Consider the following 24,972-nt stretch of genomic DNA (forward strand, 5'->3'; position numbering starts at 1 on the left):
CTGTATGTCCCAGATTGAAATAAATAAGACATTTCTTCATACTGCTGGCTCTTGTGGAGTGCTCATTGTCCATTTCCACTATCTTCTTTGCTGTTTGTACCTGTGGGTTTTCATCCTGTTGGACTTTTGGTTTAATTCAAAAATACCAATTTGGAAGCTCAGACTAGATATATTCCATGTATTAAAAAATGGAGGAAGAAAGACCAAACAGCAACTGGCGTCGTTAATGAGTGAGGTGAAGGAAGCTCTTATAACTAAAAGAGAATCTTTCAGACAGTCAGCAATGCATGGGTTCAGCTGAGGAAGGTCTTGCCTTACCAATTTGCTTGACTTTTTTGAAGTTGTGAATAAACATGTGGATAAAGGTTAGCTGGCTGATGTAGTGTATCTAGATTTCCCGAAAGCTTCTGATAAAGTTCCTCATGAGAGGCTCCTGAGAAAATTAGAGTCATGGGATAGGAGACAATGTTTAAATGAAGAATAAGAATTGGTTATCAGATAGAAAACAAAGGATAGGGTTAAATAGCCATTTTTCTCAATGGAGGAGGGTAAATAGTGGTGTGCCACAGGGATCTGTACTGGGACTGGTGCTATTTAACTTATTTATAAATGATCTGGAAATTGGAACTACGAGTGAGGTAATTAAATTTGCAGATGACACTAAACTGTTCAAAGTTGTTAAAATGCATGCGGACTATGAAAAACTGCAGTAAGACCTTAAGAAATTGGAAGACTGGGCATCTAAATGGCAGATTAAATTAAATGTGGACAAGTGCAAAATGATGCACATTGGGAAGAATAATCCAAATCATGGTTACTGGATGCTAGGGTCCACCTTGGGGATCAGCACTCAAGAAAAAGATCTGGGTGTCATCGTGGACAATACACTGAAACCTTCCACCCAGTGAGCAGCAGCAGCCAAAAAAGCAGCTAGAAATTATTAGAAAAGGGATGATAACAAGGCTAAGAATGTTATAATACCTCTGTATCACTCCATGGTGCGACCTCACCTTGAGTACTGCATTCAGTTCTGGTCTCATCTCAAAAAAGATATAGCGGAACTATAAAATGTTCAAAGAAGAGCGACCATGATGATAAAGGGGATGGAACTCCTCTCGTATGAGGAAAGACTAAAGAGGTTAGGGCTCTTCAGCTTGGAAAAGAGACAGCCGAGGGGAGATATGATTGAAGTCTACAATATCCTGAGTGGTGTAGAACGGGTATATGTGGATCGATTTGATTTTTTTTTTAAACTATTACTACTACTATTAATTATTTCTATAGCACTACCAGATGTACGCAGTGCTGTAGAAAGACGCAAAGAAGACGGTCCCTGTTTGAAAGAGCTTACAATCTAAACACTACATCAAGATTTACAAAGACTAGGAGGATATTTTTTTTTTTCACTCAGAGAATAGTTAAGCTCTGGAATATGTTGCCAGAGGATGTGGTAAGAGCGGTTAATATAGCTGGATGGGCAAACATTGAGTACGGAGAGTGCCGCTTAGAAGTCCACTCCTGATAGAACCCTGAAGCAGCTGGAGGCGAAACGGTAGGCCATCGTTGGCATGGGAGGACCAGTGGTGTAGGAGGACCAGCTGTTTGCTCTACCATTGTCGGGCTGGAAATAAAGATAAGTGTACTGGCTTAAAATTACCAAATTATTCAAGGCATTATGCATTAGAACAGTGCATTAGACTGTAATCTAACTGACTTGTTTTAATGGCCTGCATTTAACTATCACATTCAATTAGTGCATATGTAATCACTGCAATTAACCATTACCTGCAATTAACCAATTACCTGTGGACGTGGATGTCCTGAAAGATGATTTTTATTCGCTCTTCACAATAAAAATACAAATAAAAGTCTGAATTAGTAATACACATATGACATACGGACATACAGCCTCAATATATAAGGGATTACAAACCTTATATACTTAAACCTTTTTCAATTGCAAAATCTCTCACATGATCCTCAGCGAAGCCACCGCCCCACTCAATAAATCTTCATAGTAGGTGGCTTTACACCTCCTCTCCTCATCACATTTCTGGAGAGGAGAATGGTCTGTTCGGAATGGAGTGATATTTATTGGGAGAGATAACCTTGAAAAAATCGTATCAGGACACATGGGTGAAACATGTCGGTTATCCCCCCATTCTATGAACTGAGACCAGAAATTGAGCTGATCTAAAGCTAAGTAAATTTATTTTAGGCACTATTTATGAACTATTTAAGTATTTAAACATTAAATTATATAAAAAAAATTATAAAGAATACAAGCACAAAAAAAGTTTAAGAAATTAAGAAAATATAAGGATCCGATGACGAGAGGAGGTGTAAAGCCACCTACTATGAAGATTTATTGAGTGGGGAGGTGGCCTCGCTGAGGATCATGTGAGAGATTTTGCAATTGAAAAAGGTTTAAGTATATAAGGTTTGTAATCCCTTATATATTGAGGCTGTGAATTACTATTGCCTTTTTCTTTAAGAAGTTATATGAGTTGGGTGCCTTTGAGTCTAATACGGACATACAGGACATACGGACAATCATACGTGTATTATTTATTCAGACTTTTATTTGTATTTTTGTTGTGATGAGCGAATAAAAATCATCTTTCAGAACATCCACATCCACAGCCTATTGGTTTTTTTTTTTTTTTTTGGGGGGGGGGGTTCTTTCATTTCAATACATCCAAGTACATAGATGTAAAAGGAAATACAAAAGTATAACATCACTTAGCTATACAAACTAAGCACCAAGAAATAGAACAATGTAATAGTTATCATATACAGTCCACAATCTGATAAAAAGAAGCAAGATTAAGGAAAACCCCTCGGGAAAAGGGGATTCATATACATTGAAATAAAAAAACCGAAAAGAAAAAGGGAGCAGCACTAGTTGTTAACCTCAGCCTGTTGTTTTTATCTTTGGATTGTTTTTACTATGGATCATTGGGTCTCCCTTTTTGTGTTGCACATTAACCATTACCTGCGTCTGACTGGAGGTATGGCGATTTTTCAGCCGATGAGGTTATTTGCCCTTTCAAGTTGGGTGAGGATTTCCTGTCCAACGGGATTCTGAGGCTTTTCCTCCATTACAAACCCAATGCTCACTTTACTTGCAACACATACAGCAATTGGCTACAGGGTTTTGAATAATTGTGTTTGCTGGAGGGGAATTTGTCTAGTGATTTGAGATTTCATAAATAGTGGGGTTTGAGATCTGAGCTGAGACGAATAGTGTAGCGAAGATGAGAGGTGCCCCGGGGCTTTGGCACCCTGCCCTCTTCTCTGCCACCCCCAACCCTTCTGCTCCTTTCCCACCTCCTCCTGCCGCACGCCTCTTTCCTTCCTCCATACCTCTTTAACGTTCCTGGCACGAGCAGCAACTCCAAGCTGCTGCTCATGCCAGCGTTGGCTCTTTAGCGGTGGATTATCAAAACGGCTTACCGTGGTCTTTTATGAGTTTTCTAGCAGTCTCGATACTGCCATGCAAATGTAGTACATCGAGGTCATTGGTATTAAGATGAGCACTCCGAGCAATTCTCTATCATCACCGAGCGATTCCCTAACCTCGTTGTGCCACATCTACAGTCAAAATGTGCCGATAGGTCTGAGCTGTCATAGTCGTACTTTCCGATCAGTGTCTGAGTGCTGATTGGCTCAGGCACTGACAGGAAAGTAAGGTTTGATAGCTCAGACCCCCCCCCCCCTGCAAATTAAAATTTTAAAAAACAAACAAACCTCAAATTGAAGATTGGCAGGAGAGATGCCCACTCTCTCCTGCTGCGTTGCACAATCACCTAACACTACTACCCCCCCCCCCCCCACAGTGGGAGAGATGCCCAATATCTCCTGCCATCATCCAACCCCCCAACAACTCCCCCATGCCCTCAACTCTACTCACATTCCCCTGCAGTGGGAGAGACGCCCACTCTCTCCTGCCATCACCCAACCCCCCCCCTGTGCCCCCAATAACCCCCCTGTGCCCCTCCTTACCTTATGCAGGAAGTCCAGCCAGAGGGACACATACCTGCTCTGGCTGGCAGGCCTACCTCTTCCAAAATGAGGGGCTTTCCCCTTCCCGGTGCATCTTGGAATGTGCCAGCGAGGGGCCTAAAGCTCTGATTGGCCCAGGTTGCTTAAGGTCCCTCCTATGCTAAACCCAATGGAAAATACCTCTCTGTACATAATGAAGGAGTTTGCTCAATATTGGGAGTGCTCAAGCATCCACAGAGCTGGCTCCTATGAGTAGCACTATCCAAATAGTGCCAAGGCAGACTGTATAGGAAAGCAGTAAAAACCCACCTTTTTACCTGACTCTTGCAACACACCCCTAACCTCTATTTCTACCTCAGCACTCCACTTGATTTACAGGCAGAACTAAGTCTTGAGGTGCACACTCGGTACAAAACTAATTAAGATCTTATCTCCCTACTACATGTACCCAAACCATAAATGCCAAAATCTGTCCTTTACTTCAAATGTATTGTAATTCTAGCTGCTTTACTTATAGGGCCTATCGGGTGCCATGCTACTTGTGCTTAGCCCCCAAATCTTGTATTATCCTTCCCATACAATTAATAAGAATTATCCCTCTGCTGCTATTCTTCCCTTTAATCTGCTGTTCTGAATGTCCTATATGTAAATTTCTATCTTTGTTGCCCATCGTTTGCTATGTTACTGTGCCCAGTACCCAAAACATGTACATAGGAATTTCTACTACTGCTCTTCATCCTTTTGAGTGGTTATTCTGTCTATCTACTGTATATGAAGTTGTAATCTTGTTGCTAAAACCTTCTACTGTGTTTGTTGGCGGTATATAAGAATAAAGTTATTATTATTATTATATAAACTTGTAACCCGTTCTGGGCTGTTCTGGGAGGACGGGCTAGAAATTCGACAAAATAAATAAATATTGTGAAATTGGATTTTCAAAAGGCATTTGACAAAGTACCTTATGAAAGACTCCTGAGAAAATTTGAAAGTCATAGGATAGGAGGTAATGTCCTATTATGGGTTAAGAAAACAGACAACAAATTGTATTTTCTGTTTATGCAGCTGGAAACATTGTATGTTTCCAGCAACAGTCACACAAAGACAGAAAGACCAAACTCTTCCATCTAATAAATGGGGTGATGGTGTCACAAACAACCTGCCCCTAATCTGATCTCTACCCCTTTGTTCAGCTCACAATGCTACTACTACTAATCATTTGTATAACACTATTAGACAAATGCAGTGTTGGGGTGGTTTTTTTTTAGTTTAGATAAGTTTTTATTCTTCTTTTAATTTTTACTACATATTATTGTAATCCATTTAGATACCTGTATAAACAGTTTACATTATAGACAAACAGTATACCAAAAATAAAGAAACTTAAAATAAAGAAAATAAAAATAAAGAAAATAAAGAAACTATACAGTATGGGGCTCATAATCTAAAGAGAAAAATGTCCAAAAACTGGCCTAAGTCGGCACTTGGACGAACATTTCTCAAAAGCGTCCAAGTGCCGATAATAAAAACGGGTCTTGGACATATTTCTAAATGACCTAGGCCTTCATAGTGCCACTAAATGACCAAAACTAAACGGGGCATTTCGAGAGGAGTGTCGAGGGCGGGAGTTGGGCTGGGAAGTGGGTCGGCTTAGACTTAGTCTAAGTCATAAAAACCCACATAAACACTGAAAACACACAAAACAAACCCCCACACACTACCCCAGTGATCAACGACCCCCCCCCATAAAAATTTTATTCACAACTTTAAAATTCCGCCTCCAGACCATCGTCACCTGGCCGCCTGGCATAGGAAAGCCTAGTCATCCAGCACAGAGGCAGCTTAAGTCATCTTGGGGGTGGGTTAGGGACCCATAGAGAGGAGGACCCATGCCCATAAGCCCCTGTAATCACTGCATTGATACTTAAACACGTGCATTGCCCTATTCACCCCCAAAACCCTTGCATATAAGTGGCTCCTGCAGCCATAAGGGCTGTGGGGTGGTAGATAAGTGGGTCTAGGAGATTCTGGAGGTGGTTTGGGGGGCTCATTGTAATTTATAAGGGAGTTGTAGGGAGAAGCCATGGCACCCTTTTTGTGAAGTTCACAGCAGTGCCCTGTAAGGTACCCCACTATTTAGGTGGCATGACTGGGTGTGCAGTCCATCACTTTGCAGACACCTCCCACGTCCAACAGGGCTTGTTCTAGGCGTTTTGGACTTGGACGGAAAGTTGGATGAAAATGTGGTATAAAGATGGACGATTTAGTGGCTTGGATGATCAGATCGGCAGGACGTATAATTAGACGATTTTCGAAACTAAAAAAAAGTTGGACGTATCTTTCGAAAATGTGTCTTAAGCTTTTTTTTTATTTTGGATGACTTGCGAGATGGATGTAAACGGACTTAGACATCCCTTTTGATTATGCTACTCCACATTATATGCAAGTACGTTTTTTTTGTCTCTAGTGGGCTCACAATCTAAGTTTTTGTACCTGGGGCAATTGAGGGCTAAGTGACTTGCCAGGGTTACACGGAGCTTCAGTGGGAAGTTCCCTGAGATCTCAGTCTGCTGCTCTAACTATTAGGCCTCCAATCAAATGCCTAACTCCCCCAACAAAAACCCTCCCATCCTCAGCTTTCCTCAGCACATACTGGGGATTTTTCTGGTGGCTAGTAGGGGAGCAGAAATGTTGGGGGATGTCGGGGGCAGAGGTGTAAGTCTCCGTGGCTTAGCTGATCCTGGCAGGGGGAATCCCCATCAGCTGAGCTGGCAGGAATCCCTGAAACTGGCTCACCTGATGGGAATTCCTCTTCCACGATCAGACAGGGCAGTTGGGTATGTCTACAAAATTTACTTTTGGCGTTTTTATGGGGACGTTTTTATTTTTGAAAATGTCCAAAAAAAGATAGACGTCTTAAGGACCAAAACTTATACATAGGTCATTTTCAAAAATAAAAGATAGACGTCTAGCAGCTTTGATAATGGATATTTTTTCTCCTGGGCTTGTGGACGTCCTGCCCCAAACCTCCAACCTCAGACTTATATGTCCTATCGAAAATGCCCCTTATAGTCTTCTCTCTCTCTCTATATATATATATATATATTTTATTTTTTATTTTTTTTAAAATCTTTAATAATTTTTAAACTTTAACAGTGCCAATCAATTAATTTAAACATAAACACTACAAATAAGGCACTTTAGATACACAATTAATACATAAAACAATTATTTTTTCCCCTCCCCATAATTAATAGATGAATACATATGGAATTACAATATTATAATGAATTAATTTTATTAATCAAAATACATTCCCTCCCCCTACCCATCCACCCTAGATATGTAAGAAAATTAATTACAAGGAGAGATACATAACAGTTAGTCTTTTATATATGAAAGAATCCCTCTCCCCTCCCAACCAGTTTAACTACCCAGTAAAACCACCATTATAACTGTATTATTCAACAAATTCTTCTATGTAGGTGTGGAATTTGGATTACCTACTGAATTGATCAGATCTGAAGCTACAGTTCTGTATTACAAACTTCATATTCCCCAACAATGAAGCTTTCCCCCTTACAACTTGCCACGCAAAAAATACTCAAGTTGTTATTATCACCTCAGGAACAGCAAACACTCCTTTCTCTTCTAGACACTGTTTAAAGTAGATGGGTTTTTGTTTGTGTGGTGACTCTATCAAATGTAGAGACCATTAAGAACATAAGAATTGTTGATGCTGGGTCAGACCAGTGGTCCATCGTGCCCAGCAGTCCGCTCCCGCGGCATCCCTTAGGTCAAAGGAACTTGTTTAATTTTGTCTTGAATTCCTGGAGGCTGTTTTCCCCTATAACAGCCTCCGGAAGAGCGTTCCAGTTTTCCACCACTCTCTGGGTGAAGAAGAACTTTCTTACGTTTGTATGAAATCTATCCCCTTTTAACTTTAGAGAGTTCCCTCTCGTTCTCTCTACCTTGGAGAGGGTGTACAACCTGTCTTTATCTACTAAGTCTATTCCCTTCATTATCTTGAATGTTTTGATCATGTCCCCTCTCAGTCTCCTCTTTTCAAGGGAGAAGAGGCCCAGTTTCTCTAATCTCTCACTGTACAGCAACTCCTCCAGCCCCTTAACCATTTTGGTCGCTCTTCTCTGGATCCTTTCGAGTAGTACCGTGTCCTTCTTCATGTACAGCGACCAGTGCTGGACGAAGTACTCCAGGTGAGGGCGCACCATGGCCCGGTACAGCGGCATGATAACCTTCTCCGATCTGTTCGTGATCCCCTTCTTTATCATTCCCAGCATTCTGTTCGCCTTTTTTGCCCTATAGGAGTGGTTAGGGCTGCAGCCTCGGCACCCTGAGGTTGTAGGTTCAAAAGCCCAGAACTGTTCCCTTTGACCCTGGGCAAGTCACTTAACATTCCATAGCCCCAGGTACGTTAGTCAGTTTGCAAGCTCACAGGGACAGACAGGAAGAAATACTGTACTTGAATACCTGAATGTAAATTACGTAGACTATAAGCAGTGGATAAAATACTTAAATACATAAATAATGCTATAAATATTACACTGGGCTGTAGAGTACCAATATATCTTTAACTGGGAAACTAGAACAAGCTGACTGTTATGGATTCCTACAGACTCTAGCAGAATTCTTTACAACATTGCAGATGCAGAACATGACTCTCACCTGACACAAAACAGGGCCACAAAAACATGCAAGTAGAAAGTAAAATTGGAGACGTAAGCTGCAACCAGGGATAGCAGACTCACAGAAATAGAAAGAAATGCATGTCCTCCTGTACAGTGCAAAATAAAGCTGACAAATTCTCAACACTGACGTAATTCAGTTACTAAACTGAAAATAAAATCTTTCTTCCTACCTTTCTTGTCTGGTGATTTTATTTTTCTAACCATCTTGTTCCCAGTCTCTGGTTCTGCTTTGCGCTGTTTCCGGAGCCTCCTGCCTATGTGCTATTTCTTTTCTCACCTCTTCACTTCTTCACTTCTCACCCTATGTCTATGTTTAGCACTGATCTGTCATGTTCAGTTTTCTTCCATTTTTTTGGTCTCCTTCTCAAATATATCTAGTATTCCATCTCTTTTCTCCTCTATCCCTGTGCAGCCTTCCCCCTTTTCATCACTTTCCTTCATGTGCATTTTACCTTCTCCTTCTTTTCCCTTCAGATGCAACATTTCAAATTCCCATCCCGTCCCTTCATGTGCAGCAATCCCCCTTCCTTTCACTTGCAGCAATTTCCCCTTCCCATCCCTTCTCTTCACATGCAGCAACCCTCTCTTCCCATCCCATTCCTTTAGGTCCAACCGTCATAGAAACATAGAAACATAGAAGATGACGGCAGAAAAGGGCTATAGCCCATCAAGTCTGCCCACCCTACTGACCCATCCTCTTAAGTCTATACCTAGCGACCGATATTCCAGTTCGACCCTCGTAGGGATCCCACATAGGTATCCCATTTATTCTTAAAGTCCAGCACGCTGCTGGCCTCGATCACCTGCGCTGGAAGCTCATTCCAACGGTCAACCACTCTTTCTGTGAAGAAATACTTCCTGATGTCGCTATGAAATTTCCCGCCTCTGAGTTTGAGCGCATGCCCTCTAGTGGCAGAGGGTCCCCTGAGAAAGAAGATATCATCTTCCACCTCGATACATCCCGTGATGTATTTAAATGTCTCAATCATGTCTCCTCTCTCCCTACGTTCTTCTAGAGTGTAGAGCTGTAGTTTGTTTAGTCTCTCCTCGTACGAGAGACCCTTTAGCCCCGAGATCCTCCTGGTGGCCATCCATTGAACCGATTCGATTCTAAGCACATCTTTACGGTAATGTGGCCTCCAGAATTGTACACAGTATTCCAGATGAGGCCTCACCATGGTTCTGTACAATGGCATTATGACTTCAGGCTTCTTGCTGACAAAGCTTCTACTGATACATCCCATCATCTGCCTTGCTTTAGATGAAGCCTTCTCCACTTGATTGGCAGTTTTCATGTCTGCACTGATGATTACTCCTAGGTCTCGTTCCGCCGAAGTACAAGTTAAAGTTTCTCCATTCAAGGTGTAATTTCTGCATGGATTACCGCTACCGAGGTGCATAACCTTACATTTCCCAGCGTTAAAGCCCAACTGCCAGGTCGAGGACCATCTTTCCAATGTAAGCAGGTCCTGTGCCATACTATCCTGTAAAGTACATTCCCTTACTATATTGCATAGTTTAGCGTCGTCGGCGAATAATGTTATTTTACCATGAAGCCCCTGAGTCAGATCCCCTATAAATATGTTGAAAAGGAGTGGGCCCAGGACTGAACCCTGCGGCACTCCGCTGGTCACCTCCGATGTTTTAGAGAGGGTACCGTTTACCATTACCCTTTGTAGTCTTCCGCTTAGCCAATCATTGACCCAAGTAGTTAGTGTTTCTCCTAACCCCATCGATTTCATTTTGCTCAACAGCCTGCGGTGTGGGACGCTATCAAATGCTTTACTGAAATCCAGGTACACGATGTCCATAGACTCTCCCAAGTCTAGCTTCCTTGTCACCCAGTCAAAGAAGCTGATGAGATTAGATTGGCAGGACCTACCCCCGGTGAATCCATGTTGATTGGGATCCCGTAGATTTCCCTCAGACAGGATCGTGTCTAATTTGCGTTTAAGTAAAGTTTCCATGAGTTTACACACTATTGATGTGAGACTCACCGGCCTGTAATTCGCAGCCTCTGCCCTGCAACCCTTTTTGTGTAGAGGAATGACGTTGGCTGTTTTCCAGTCCAAGGGTACTCTCCCCGTGCTTAGGGAGAGATTGAAGAGTGCAGCTAGCGGTATCGCCAGGACATCGCACAACTCCTTGAGCACTCTTGGGTGCAGATTGTCTGGTCCCATGGCCTTATTTACCTTTAGTCTTGACAGCTCACTGTAAACTTCACCTGGTGTAAACTCAAAATTCTGAAACGGGTCGTTCGCATTTGACTTAGCCTCTAACTGAGGACCGTGTCCTGGTGCCTCGCAAGTGAAGACAGAGCAGAAGTATTCGTTCAGTAGTTCGGCTTTATCTGAATCTGCTTCCACGTAATTCCCATCCCGTTTGATAAGGCGTACTATCCCGTCTGTGTTCTTTTTCCTATCACTAATATACCTGAAGAAGGATTTGTCCCCCTTCTTAATGTTCTTTGCTAGAGTTTCCTCCACACGAAGTTTGGCCTCCCTAATTGCTGTTTTGACCGCTGTAGATCTGGTCCTATATTCCGTGATAGCTTCTCTTGTTTCCGTACGCTTGTAGGAAAGAAATGCTTTTTTTTTCTCCTTAACAAGGTGTGAGATCTCTGCGGTGAACCATTGGGGTTTATTGTTTCTTTGTCGTTTATTTACTGATTTTATGAAGCGGCTAGTTGCTTCATGTATGGTTGATTTCAGTGTTAACCACTTATCTTCGTCAATCCCTTTCCTTCAAATGCAGTATTTCACCCTCTCTTTTCTTTACTTGCAGTGTGTCTACCTCTTTCCTTTTCCAGGTACTGTTGCTCTTCTTCCCACCTCCATTCCTTTCTGAGACTCTAATTACATTCCTTACCTTCCTCTTCCTCACCCCCTTGGGTCCAGCCTCTTTTCCCTTAGCTGCGAGTTTAAAAACTTGTGGCAGCTGCTAAATCAGACTTTCCTCTAGCTGCCCCCAAACTTTCTTCTGCTGCATTCCACCCACACGATGATTTGGTAAGGGTGGGAGGTGGACAGCCCCTGGTGCTGCCATGGTGGGGACAACGGCACCTCTCTGCCCCCTCACGCTATGCTTGTGCTCTCCCTTCCCCTTTCCCCTGTACCTCTTTAAAATCTTCGCCAGTGTGAGCAACTACTTTAGCCTGTTGCTCACACTGGCCTGGCTCCCTTTGAAATTTCTTCTGGGTCACGGGGCCAGGAAGTGATGTCAGAGGGAAAACCAGCACAAGCAGCAGGCCAGAGAAGTTGCTTGCGCTGGCAAAGATTTTAAGAGGCATGGGGGTGAGAAATGAGGGAGGTGAGTGTGGCACAGAAAGAGCATGGGGAGAGAGTTTGGTACGGGGGGGGGGGGGGTGTGCCACCGCCCCAGGCGCCTCTTACCCTTGCTACGCCACTGCACCCATGCAGTAAAAAGAAATTGCGACAGAGGGGAAGGCACCGAGGCAGGCTAGAAGAAGACCTGATCTAATCACTGCTGGTAGACTTGACAAGTTTTTAAACTAATGGCTGAGGAGAGAGAGACTGGACCCAAAGAATAGGAGATGAGGAAGGTAGGGAAGTGCATTGGTTTTGGTTAGGGTAGCAAGGCAAGTAGGGGAAATTTTTTTTCACTCAGATAATAGTTAAGCTCTGGGATGCATTGCCAGAGGATGTGGTAGTGGATAGGGTAACTGGTTTTAAGAAAGGTTTGGACAAGTTCCTGGAGGAAAAGTCCATAGTCTGTTATTGAGAAAGACATGGGGGAAGCCACTGCTTGCCCTGTATTGGTAGCATGGAATATTGCTACACCTTGGGTTTTGGCCAGGTACTAGTGACCTGGGTTGGCCACCATGAAAACGAGCTACTGGACTTGATGGACCATTGGTCTGACCCAGTAAGGCTATCCTTATGTTCTTATGTCAATGCCTATGTTGTTGTGTGAGTCACTATCCCTGAGTTTGTACCAGCAGTATACATGCTTTGAGATTTACCCAAATCATGCATTTTTGTTATTTGTCTCCTGGATAATGGCGTCTACAACAGGAATGAACTTGTTACTTTGGAGGTGCTCCTGAACATTAACTGTAGATCTTGTCAGTTCTGCTAAGCAGGGTTCTATCACTTCTTTTTCTTGTATTACACAACACTAGTTTAGGATGCATAAGCTAGTCTGATGGCTTACAGGCCTTTTGCTATTGGCTAATTAGTATGTGATTCTATTGTATTGTGCTGAAAAGTGCTCAGCCCAACCAGGAAGAGAATGACGTGGATATGGTTCAATTAATGGGCTGAAACAATGTCAAAACAGAGAATTTTGTTTCTGCAAACTGGCACTTAATGAAATAAGATAATACTCTTTTCAGCTACAGGGGCAAAATAACGTTCAGAATTTAAGAAGTTGTTTGGTTGGGCTGAGCACTTTTCAGTACCCCCCTCGTATAGTCTTTAATGCCAGGGAGAAAGGTTACATCTTTCATTGTATGCATCTGTCTTTTGTTTGCATTTAACTGTCTGGTTAGCTGTTCATTTAAACTCGTGCCTTGCATTCTTAGAGGATTTACAAAGCATATTTATTTATTAGGATTTATTAACCACCTTCAGGTGCTTTTCTTTTTTTTTCCTCTTTGCATCATTCAGTCAAGATATAGGGGTCAATATTCAACACAATTTAACTGGCTAGAAATGGCTCCTGGCTGGCTAAATCACCTGTTTGGAGCTAACCAGTCATTTTCAGCAACACTTAACCAGTTAGCCCTTCTGCAAATAACCGATTAGCACCGAACTCAAAATTGCATATTTGGGGGGCGTTCTAGAGACAGTCAACACTTGGCCAGATATTCAGAATCTAACCATACAAACACAGCTGGTTAAATGCTGAATATCACACTTAACCAGCTATGTGTTTCAGCTCCATAAAACTGGAAATTCAATGCCAGTGCCTGGACATGGCCTGACATTGCATTTCTGGATTTCGCACTGGTGGCGGTCAGCAAAACACTGATTGTTGCCAGCTGAAAATCGGGCCCATAAAGGCTAAGTTCAGTTTTTGACTAAACTGGGGACCTGGAATTCCTAACCACATACAGACATCAAAATACCCCCCCCCCTTTTTTTTTTTTTTTTTTTTAACATAGCTGCGTTAGTGGCTGCTGTGTGGCAAAAGCCCCCAAAGCCTTTAAATCCTATGGGCTTTGGGGTAGTTACCACAGCAGCCCACGCTATTGGGCTTTGTAAAAGAGGGGGTAAATATGTTACTCATGATGAAAGCAAATAAAGGCATTTTAACTATGCCTGATGTCTTGAGATATTAAAATATAGTCATGTAGCATGTGCATAACATAATAGTCATAGTTATTTTGCAGAGAGAGTTTGAATGTGTAAGCCCAAACAAAAGCAATTTCATTCTAAACATGCTAGGGCATGAAAGCCAGTGCTCATCCTGCTTCACTGTCATTCTTAAAAGCCCCATTCCTCCCATATGTCCAAAATATTTCAGCTATCAGACTAAAAATAGATACAGTAAAGGAAGCCAAATTTAGACTGCAGCACAGTAAAAATATTGTATCTGAATCTGGCTGTCTTTCGAGTTGACAGCCCAAGATCTGAAAAGTCAAGAGACATGCAATATGAAAAAATCACGTTTTTTCTTTGTTCCCCCCACCCCTCCTACCCAATTTGATTTAATTGCTGACTTTGCTGCTACTGAGAATTCAAAGGTAAATTGACAGCAAAACTCTGGGAACCAGCTTAATCAAATGTTAGAGTTTTTCACATGAGGCATTCTGCGTCACTCCTTTACATTTTCATGGATCAGGCAGTGTGCGTGTGAAACCCCCCTTGAGCATTGTTGAGGTTATTTTTAGCAGACATCGAATGTCATAGGAAGATAATCTGAAAGGTACATTGGTTGTGGAAAACACCACATTTTCTGCTGTCTCCAGCAGAATAAGGATACAGGAGGAAAGAAACTTGAATGCTCAGATCGATATTGTAGACATATTTCTAGCATGGGGACATGCAAGAACAGTGATACCTTGGAATCCGAACTTAATCCATTCCAGAACGCTGTTCGAGTTCCAAATCGTTCGAGTTCCAAGACAATTTTTCCCATTTAAAATAATAGAAACAGGATGAATCTGTTCCTGGGTCCCACAAACTCAAATTTTAACAGTAAATACACTGGATTTTAAGGTAAAATATTAACAAATAATAATAATAATACAGTACAGTATTTTCTCACTAAACTACACAAAGGTGAAAATCACACAAGATGCTTTCACTACAGCTTCTGACAATAAACGGAACGATGTATGGGTAGCCCAAGCACTGGGGAAACGTACACACAAACAATGTGCAGGGCGTTCAGATTCTGGGGCAAAATTTGCTCAAATTTTTTGTTTGGATTCCAAGTTGTTCGAGTACTGGGGCATTCGGATTCCAAGGTATCACTGTATTGAGTTCTCTAAGGATATCATAACAACTGTTCTGTAAATAAACTGCAATAGAAATAAAAACTATTCTAAGCTGCTTTCTTTTTTTCTAAGCAAGAGTTTCAATCCTCCTGTGTTGACGATAGTTGATGCCTACAAAGGAGTGAAGTAGGGTTTTAATAAGCCCCTTCCCATACTGTACAGGCTCTCAACATCAATCCACAGGCCAAGAAGAAAGTAGTTATTATCAGCTCTACATAGCTCGGAAGATGACACTCAAGTGTATTTGCTCTAAAGATGCATCAGACTTTATTGCAGCTGAATGATGCTATAAAATCACTCTCTGGGCACTGATTTCTGCTTCTCCGCATCTTGTACTGTTTTCTAAAGTAATGTATATTACATACGAGAAGTAAACACTCAAACACCTTGCTTTGTTTCTTCTGTCTGATGTCTCTCACTGCTCTACTCCCTTTGAGTAACATTTCATATATTTCCTCTGAAACTTCCTCTTTGTAACATCATAACATGACTCTTTCTTAAATTTACTTTTCTATGGAAACTTTCACCTTCTTGTACATTGCATAGTGCAGAGGGAATTTGTGCACCACACATAAGATAAGTTTTTCAATTCAAGTTTTTCCACCTTTAATTAACTAAAAAAGATAAAAAAAAAGTAAAAGATATTTTTCAAGAATAATTGAGTAAATTGAAAACAGAGAGGTTTTTGATCGATGAAAGACAACGGAACCCATGTCATGCAGACTTATTTATCCTAATCAGATCATTTGTAGGGTTGCCGAGATCTTTTCCTCTCTGCTAAAAGTGTAATTTATCTCGGACTGTTGTTTGAGATCATTCATTTGTGTGGGTTATGATCTATAGTCAGATCTCTTCATCTCATTCTTTGTGAGTTTGAGGCAGTGTGTTCTCAGAAATTGGGCATGCGGTTATAGAATACCTGGATTTGTGTCCCTACCTGCCATCAGTTGGACATTTACACCAGCTTTTGGCAGGCATAAGTGCTCTTGCCCAAAGGTGTGAGTAACATACCAAGCTAGCGTTCTGTAATGGGTGCCCTGTGAAGAATACTATCTTAACTTGGATCACAATGGTACCTAATTTTGGGACCATTTACTAGATCTGACCCTATGTGTTAAGAAAGGTTTGGACAAGTTCATGGAGGAAAAGTCCATAGTCTATTATTGAGAAAGACAAGGGGGAAGCCGCTGCTTGCCCTGTATTGGTAGCATGGAATATTGCTACACCTTGGGTTTTGGCCAGGTACTAGTGACCTGGATTGGCCACCTTGAGAACGAGCTACTGGGCTTGATGGACCATTGGTCTGACCCAGTAAGGCTATTCTTATGTTATGTTCTTTGCATTATCTGTTTGCATAGGCATGCGATATCATCATGCAGTAATTCCCACCTTAACTTATTTTAGTGAGAGTCTATGTACCTTGTTCCTTAACACCCCATTGCCTCAGGTATGTTAGATAGCTCGTGAGCCGGCTGGGACAGATAAGGAGAAATGCTTGAATACCTGAATGTAAACTGCATAGGTTATAAGTGGTGCATAAATATTAAAAATCAATCAATCAATCAATTTGCATTTCTAGTCAGACTTCTAGTTATTACTGTACTTGCAGCCTACCAGATAAATCCAGATGCTAGTTTAATTCTTCTGGGGATCCTTGTGTGAGCTTATTTTATAATGGCACACAGGCATCTATGTTAGTTTTATAAGTACAGATCAAGGAGCTGATTCTGTCAGTCACGGACAGGTGCCGCTTACAGAATTGTATGTAGCAAGGACCCTAGGTGCCGGAAATATAGGCCAGGGTTTTACAGGCCTACATTTCTGGAGCCTAGGGTCCTTGCAGGATTGCGGCCAGTGATGCCTAATGATGCTGAAGTCCAGCGCTGCCCCTAAACACGCCCACTTCCAGGCTTCAACGTCATTAGGCACCATGGACCCAGATGCCTGTCCCAGAGGCTGCCTAGTAGCGCCTAATTTGTATAAAATGAGTTTTTCATTGCTTTTTAATGGCATGACTAATTATCACACCACTTGCAACCAATAAAACACTTAAGTTAGGGGGAGAGAGAAACAAGATGGCGACGGGAGCGGAAGCCTGAGAAGGAGGCTCCGTCATTTTCGGTCTGCTAGCGTTTTTACAGCATTACTCTTACCTAGTCATGGGTAAGAGGAAAGGAGCCTTTCGCGGCAACTCTCTGGTGGTGATAGCGGCACCACAATGGCTGGTGCAGACCACAATTGAAGGAGCATTTGCCCGACTGGGTGAATCTGCAGCTTCTACTTCAGGGACAAGCCCGAATTCGTCGAGCAAGCTCAGCCTACAGACTCGGGTGTTGCTAAGCCCGGAGCAAAGGCAGCCACCACCGCAACCCGGAAGCAGTTCAATGTTGAGAGTGTCTGAGGAATCGATGTTCCGGGAGGAGATTTCGAACCTCAGCAAAGGAGGGTCGGTAGCTCCAACATCATCAGGAGCTGGAGAGGCTGGAGAACAGCAACAGCTACCCCACACTGAAGCAGAGGTGAGAGGAGCTTCTGGTGGAACTAAGATCATATTTGGGGTGTTGGAGAAGCCGGAAAAAATAGACATGGAGGCTTTATGGCAGGCCATTTCAATTATGGACGCAGACCTTAAATTGTCTTTTTCTACTTTAAACACTGACTATGGAACTATCCACTCCAAAGTGGAGCAACAAAGTTTGGCCCTTAAAGATATAAGTGAAAAGATAGAAAAACAGGAGACAAAAATTTGTGAAATGAAGGCTTTGGATTTGGAATTAGCAAAGGAAAGAACATTTATTGCTGGGAAAATGGAAATCTTCGAAAACCAATTAAGGAAAAATAATTTGGCACTCCTTAATTTTCCTAAATGTCCCTTAATTTCTCCAATGGAGATGGCAAGGAAGTACTTTAAGGAAATTCTGCTTATTCCTACAGAAAGTTTGCCACCTATTGTTAGAGCTAATTATTTTCAAATAAAGAAACCTGTGGAAATGTCTACTTCAAATGAGATTCAAGGGGAAACGAAGTGGAAACTAATCTAACAACTTTTCTGGAAAACTCTTTAGAGGTCATAACGGAAAGGAAAACCTTGTTAATAACTCTTGCTTTGGAAAGTGATAGAGAATATGTACTACTTTTGTATTTTCGTCATATAAATGATCGGTTTTTAGGTTCTAATGTTCAAATATTTCCAGACATGTCTTTAAGATCTCAGAGGCGGAGAAAGGCCAAGAGTCCTAGCCCTGGGAGCAAACTTTTTGTTGAAATTTCCTGTAAAATGTTTTGTTACCCATCAGAATAAGAGTTATCTGGTTTTTTTTTACCTAAACAACTGTTAGGTTTTATAAAATCAAAAGAGCAAGTAGTGCCCATAGCTGAAAATGTATAGCAATCGGACGGCAACTTTGCAGAATCAGATTCTGAGAAGGCAGAACTACTAAACCAATACTTCTGTTCATGGGACCCTCGACCACCAGAGGGCATCCGCTGAAAGTCAGGGGAGGGAAGTTTCATGGCGACTCCAGGAAGTACTTCTTCACCGAGAGAGTGGTGGATCATTGGAACAGACTCCCACTCCAGGTGATAAAGGCCAGCAGCGTGACGGATTTTAAGAAAAAATGGGATACTCACGTGGGATCTTTAAGGGAGTAAACTCAGGGGGGGGGGATACTTGGAATGGGCAGACTTGGTGGGCTATAGCCCTTTTCTGCCGCTTTTTTCTATGTTCTATGTTATCATAAATGGCTGTAGAAACTACAGATAAGTGCCGCTTTCAAGGTTGAATAAGTTTTTTTTTTTTCTTTTTTCCACTAATATATTTCTAAAATCTCTCTCAATATATGGTGGACTAAATATGTTGATTTATAAAAAAGGAATAACCTAAATCACTGGGTAAAGTGGAATTAGGTTTATAAATTTTCTGTTAATAATCTCTATAAATCTGTATGCAAGTTTTTGATTTGCTTGTTTAATTTGAAAAATTAAAAAAATAAAAAGATTTAAAAAACCCCAAAAAACTTAAGTTAGGCATCAGTAGGGCGTGATCTAGGCACCTCCTGGCGCCTAACTTTCATCAAGTTTTTTCAGAATCTGACCCTAAATGTCCAAAAGGAAGTGATACTATAAACCAGTCCTTTGCAACCTAGTCCTCGGGGCACACCTAGTCCAAGTTTCCAAGTTTATTGATATCTTTTTATCCCACTCCAAGGGTTATAACCATCTGGGCGGTTTACAATCTAAAATGGGTTCCATTAGTTACAAGTCACATTACATCAGTGTATAAGGTAGGCTGTCGAAATACAATTATGATAGAAAAGAAGGGATGTCCACAATGAATATTCATGAGTGAGATTTGCCTGTAGTTGAAGCAATGCATGCAATTCTATCTCATGCATATTCATTATGGATATCCTGAAAACCCAAAGGGAAATAAGTCTGCTCCAAGGGCTGGATTGGAAATGGCTCCAAACCAATTTTCTTCAAAAAAACACTGTTTCGACAAATACTGATTATATTAAATAGATATAAAATAGATCTATCTATATAGCTGTCAATGCTAGTTTTGCTGTTCTCAGAACATCAAATCTACTGTTTTTCCTGTGAGTCAGCCAGATCTAACTACATTGTCATCTGCATTTCTGCTAGGACTTCTATTTATTCTTGTTCTCGCAGGCTGCCAGGCAGACCAGATACTAATTTATCTTGTGCCAGCCTGCCAGACAGGCTTGGCCATGGGTTTGCCTGCATCTTTGCTGCAACTTTTGACATTTCACATAGCTCAATTTGCCATTCATTTTGGCAGCATCCAGTATAGCATGTTAAACATTTAAATACACACTGTTATTTCTACTTTGCAAATAAGGATCCTCTATTCTTGTCCCATAATTTCACTGATGTGCAGTGTCTTGGGACCCCCTTCCCATAGTGCTATAACTCTGTCACCACACAGCATCCTTAGCTAGGTTCAAGCCTAAAAACTAAATATCCACTGTGCTAGCATGCATCACTGCCACTGTGCCCTTGAGTCAGCCCTTACCAATTGCTGGTTTTGTCTGATTGCTATTACTTTGCTTCAGTGTTCTCTTTTCCTGTGATTCCTTTTAGTCAGAGATATTGCTGCCAGCCAACTGTCAGAGAAATGTAGGTAAATTTTCATTGTTCATGAAAGGTAAAATGCACCCATTAAAATGGGACTGTCACTGTTGATTTATTAAGTGGCATAAATCCCTATCCTTTGTTTAATTCTGTGTCAGATGGCTAAGCATGAAACCTACAGATGTTTTTCAGAGACCAGGAAAATGAGAAGCTGCTGTAACTACAAAACTGGATGACACGAAATGCTATGGCCATTCAGTTCTGTTATATTCCATATGGGTGTTAAAAGTTTAACATCGTGCTTATCGTATCCATAGCCCCCAGGTTCCTGTTGGAGCTCAAGAATAGATTCTGTAGCAAGACATACGTGGTCCTTTTATGAAGCTGCGGTAAGCACTAATGTGTGCCTCCCGTGGGTTAAAATTCACTACTGTGTTGCACGCTCAGGCGTCCTAAGGTAGTTTTATGTTGGGATACAAGTAGAAAGTAGAAGATTGCTGGGAGCATATTTGGGGGCAAAGAGTAGGCATGCCCAGCACTAATCAGTTGGTGCGGCTGTATCACCACACGCATAACTGATGAGCGGGTAGTTAGCACAGAAGCCTTTACTACTTAGTAAATAGGTTTTGGTAAGGGTTCCCGTGCTAACTGGGAAATTAGTGTGTGGCCAGGAACGGGGGAAATAGGAAAGCAGCCATTTTATAGCTATGCTACAAGTTGCCTTGGCTTGCGGGACAGCCCCGCGCTACTGATACCACAGGCCATTTTTTAGTACAGCTTAGTGAAAGGGCCTCCAAATTTTCTACGGCAAAAGTTTGTTTTTGTTTAAATACTTTGCCAACTGTGTTACATCTACATGCATTTGCATACTTAATTGTAATGTGATTTAACATGTAAAAGGATGTCAAATGTGCCTTCCTTTTTCATAAAGTGAGGAACATTTGAGATTCCTGCTTCAGAAGATGATGCAATATGGAATGGTCTTGTAGGTCCCTCTATAGTAGGTGTTCTCTGTTGTTTAGAATGGAAGCTCAGAAATAAAGGAAAGGGATCATGGCTGTATCTGTGGCAATATATGATCCTTCTATATCATTGTGCATCGTCTTCTACAAATTCTGCTTTCTAGCCACATTTAAAAACATGTGCTTCTTTCATAGCCCCCATTCCTTCCTAATTGACTCTGCAGCTCATAGGTTCCAAACCTGAACTAATTTGACCTTTATGTATTTAGATATGGTGTCAAAGCAAATGAAAAATACCGGGTCCTTCATTGTTAATAAAGTTTTGTCAGTCAAGTATTGGTGCCACTGCATGCTTGTGCCAGAAATATGAGACTGCAATTCTACCAGAGTCATTTGCCAAAAATTGTCCTTTCATATTCATTTAACATTTTGTGCATGACTTACAAGGAATCTGCTCTGACAGAATAATTGGCCTTCAGTACTGGATAGGTCATAAGGATTTCACCTACAATATTAGAAGCAATGGATGACACTTAATTTATTCTTAATTAGCTCAATTATGAATTTAGTTTGGCATTTATATGGTTCTCTAAACTAGGGCATTACATAGCAAATTACAGACAGGCACAATGAGAACCTGGTCTAATGAGATTAAAACCGAAGATGATATTTGAGGTAAACATAAGGTGACCGTACGTCCCGTTTTGAACAGGACCGTCCCGTTTTTAGATCCCCTGTCCCATTGTCCTCACACACAGCTTCGAGATGCCAAAATGTCCCGTTTTCAGGGACTGCGTCCCGAAGCTGTGCATGGGGACAATGGGACAGGTGATCGCTTCCTGTTCATCCCTGCCGCGCAAAAAAAAAAAAAAAAGCCTCCCTCCAGCGCCTGATTCAAACCCTCCTGGTCCGCCGAAGAACAATCAGAAGGAAACGCAACCAGAGACTCATGAAATCACCAGACAGGAAAGATAGGGAAAATGATTTTATTTTCAATTTAGTGATCAAAATGTGTCCATTTTGAGAATTTATATCTGCTGTCTATATTTTGTACTATATTTGTCTATTTTTCTATAGTTACTGAGGTGACATTGCATATTTTAAAGTCATCTGCCTTGACATCTTTGAACCCCCCCCCAAATATAAATGATAATCGTTTTCTCTGTGTATAGTGTGCTTTGTAGTTTTTTATTTTATTTTATGGTTACCATTATGAATTAATAAGATATTATGTGTACATGAAAAATGAATGGAAGAAATTGGGGGCGGTATTGGGGGCATGGCTAGGGCGGGATTGGGGGCAGGACTGACAATAGATGTCCCGTTTTGATGAAAAAAATAAATGGTCACAGTAGGTAAACAGGAGATGTGAAGGAAAATTCTATAACTAGGGAGAAGATTACCTAATATCGCTGGTAAAATACGATGGGCTGCTGTCACGGCCGTAAATGTAACGATTTGAAAAAGATGAGTGGTTCCTGAAAAACTGTGCATGCAAATAAGGTTCACGGAGGGATGCCAAATTTACATGAGATGAATCGCTGGTGATAGTGATCGCCACATGCACAGAATAGACCACAGAAAGAGGCGTAAATGTATACATGTGCTGGGAAAAGCTGTGCTGTAGGGATACATATTGTGTGCGTACCTTATTGAAGCATATATTACAGGCGTGAGTCATATGCTTGAGAAATGTGCTTTTGTGATCTTCCCCCCCCCAAACTACTATAATTTATGTGAATAGTGTATTTAAAAAAAAATTTTATGATGAGCCACAGCCAGAAATGTATGCCTCAGATGCACTTTGCATATTACTGGCACCCCCGGACCAGATGGTAATTTTTGGTCATCAAAAGCTGACGCCGAGCTTGGACAATCACCCGGTGATGATAAAGAATTGCCTGGAGTGCTCGTTTAAATTTTATGATGAGCCACAGCCAGAAATGCACACCTCAGATGCACTTTGCACATTACCGGCACCCCCCAGACCAGCTGGTAATTTTTGGTCATCAAAAGCTGACATTGAGCTTGGACAATCACCCAGTGATGATAAAGAATTGCCTGGAGTACTCATTTAAATATTGATGAGCTCATTTTACTACCACTTTAATATTCATGACCTCATTGTAATACATTTGCATGGCAGAGTCAGAGTCTGCCAGGAAGCTTGGAAAAGACCACGGTGAGCTGTTTTGATAATCGGCTGATAAAGTACTGCCATGCTAAACTGGCTAGAGCTGGTTTAGTAACCATTGCTAAAGGCATGGTAAGTTTTGAGAATCTTCCTCTAGGTGCCTTGGATTATGTGCTCCTTGTGTGTGTTAATGCACAAAGAATTAGCAATTGAACATATAACTGGAAGGCGAGTTACATTAGGTATTTCAGTGGCCCTGGATGTAGAGAATGACATGGGGATAGGTATCCACGGTTAACCGTGGGGTGGGGACGAGGACTGAGCTCACAGGGATAGGGTGGGGATGGAGCAGGGATGGGTACAGAGCCCATGGGGACAGGGACAAACTGCATCTCTATGTGCCTAACTGCCATCAATTAGGAATGAGCACTTACACCAACCTTTGATATGGCATAAGTCCTCATCGCCTAAGGTTAGGCACAAAACTGTAAACAGTTACAGTTTATTTAATAGTTTATTTAATATACCGCATTTCTTAACAATTGTAGTTAATCAAGGTGGTTAACAAAGTTAAAAACAATGGGTACAGGTTAAAAATAAAAATCCCAGACAGGGGAAAGACCAATACTGTAAACAAACTTGGACAAAAGGATATTCAGGGAAGGGATGAGTTATAATATTTATAAGGGAAAGGGAAAATTAACAAAACAAAGGAAAAACACAAGAGGTTAAGAGGATAAAGTTGTTTTTGTTTTGTTTATTCCGGGATAGGAAGCATCTGTAGGGATTCACAGTCACAAGCCTTTCTGAAATAATAAGCCTTCAGCTGTGACTTGAAGACTTTAAGAGATTTTTCCAATCTCAGATAAAGTGGTAACGAGTTCCAAAGACTCGGGGCCATCACTGAGAAACTTGACTCGCGGTTAGCATCCAGGAACATTTGTTGAAATGATGGTACATTTAACAAATGCTGAGAAGAGGAACGAAGATTCTTTGTTGGCATGTAAGGAATCAGATGACTGTACAGAAATAAAGGAAGGCCAGATGATCAAATTTGAAATGTAAGAACATTATATTTGAAAGGAATCCTATATACCATTGGAAGCATATGTTCAATTTTAAATACCGGAGTTATATGATCAAATATGGATGGCGATAAAGCAAGCGAAGAGCCGTATTCTGGACAAGCTGAAGCCATCGGAGTTGATACTGAGGAAGTCCTATTAACAGAGAATTACGGTAATCCAATCAAGATATAATCATAGAATGTAAGAGAATTCTAACAGAATCCATATTTAGTAGCGATCTTACAGAGTGAATTTGCCTCAATTTTTAAAAAGAGGATGAAACAACACTGGAAATATGCTGATGAAAAGATAAAGTATTATCTATAATTACGCTGAGAATTTTTAATTGATGTTGAATGCAGAAGAGTAGTACCCTTAAATCTAAAACAAGGGAGATCTGAACTACTTTTTGTAGATGAAACAACATTGTAGATGTTTTTTGTGAATTAATTTTTAATCTATTCATAGTTAGCCAGTCTGCAACCTTATCAAGTTTACCAGAAATCGGAGTATAATCTTGAGAACAGCTAATGTTAAGGGG

The 24,972-nt window shown here is 41.3% G+C and overlaps 1 protein-coding gene and 1 long non-coding RNA gene across 4 annotated transcripts in view; one reads left to right on the forward strand and one right to left on the reverse strand.

Moving 5' to 3' along the window:
• LOC117356017 overlaps window positions 1-15,468 on the forward strand; it is a 34,340-nt gene extending 18,872 nt beyond the window's left edge. The window contains exon 4 of the long non-coding RNA XR_004538513.1: window positions 15,251-15,468. This is a non-coding gene — a long non-coding RNA (uncharacterized LOC117356017). The remainder of the gene's footprint in view (window positions 1-15,250) is intronic.
• Window positions 1-24,972, reverse strand: part of KCNB2 (potassium voltage-gated channel subfamily B member 2) — a 498,244-nt gene that overhangs the window by 85,884 nt on the left and 387,388 nt on the right. The gene's annotated exons all lie outside the window — the stretch shown is intronic.

Source organism: Geotrypetes seraphini, chromosome 2 (genome assembly GCF_902459505.1).
Source record: "Geotrypetes seraphini chromosome 2, aGeoSer1.1, whole genome shotgun sequence".
Taxonomy (NCBI): domain Eukaryota; kingdom Metazoa; phylum Chordata; class Amphibia; order Gymnophiona; family Dermophiidae; genus Geotrypetes; species Geotrypetes seraphini.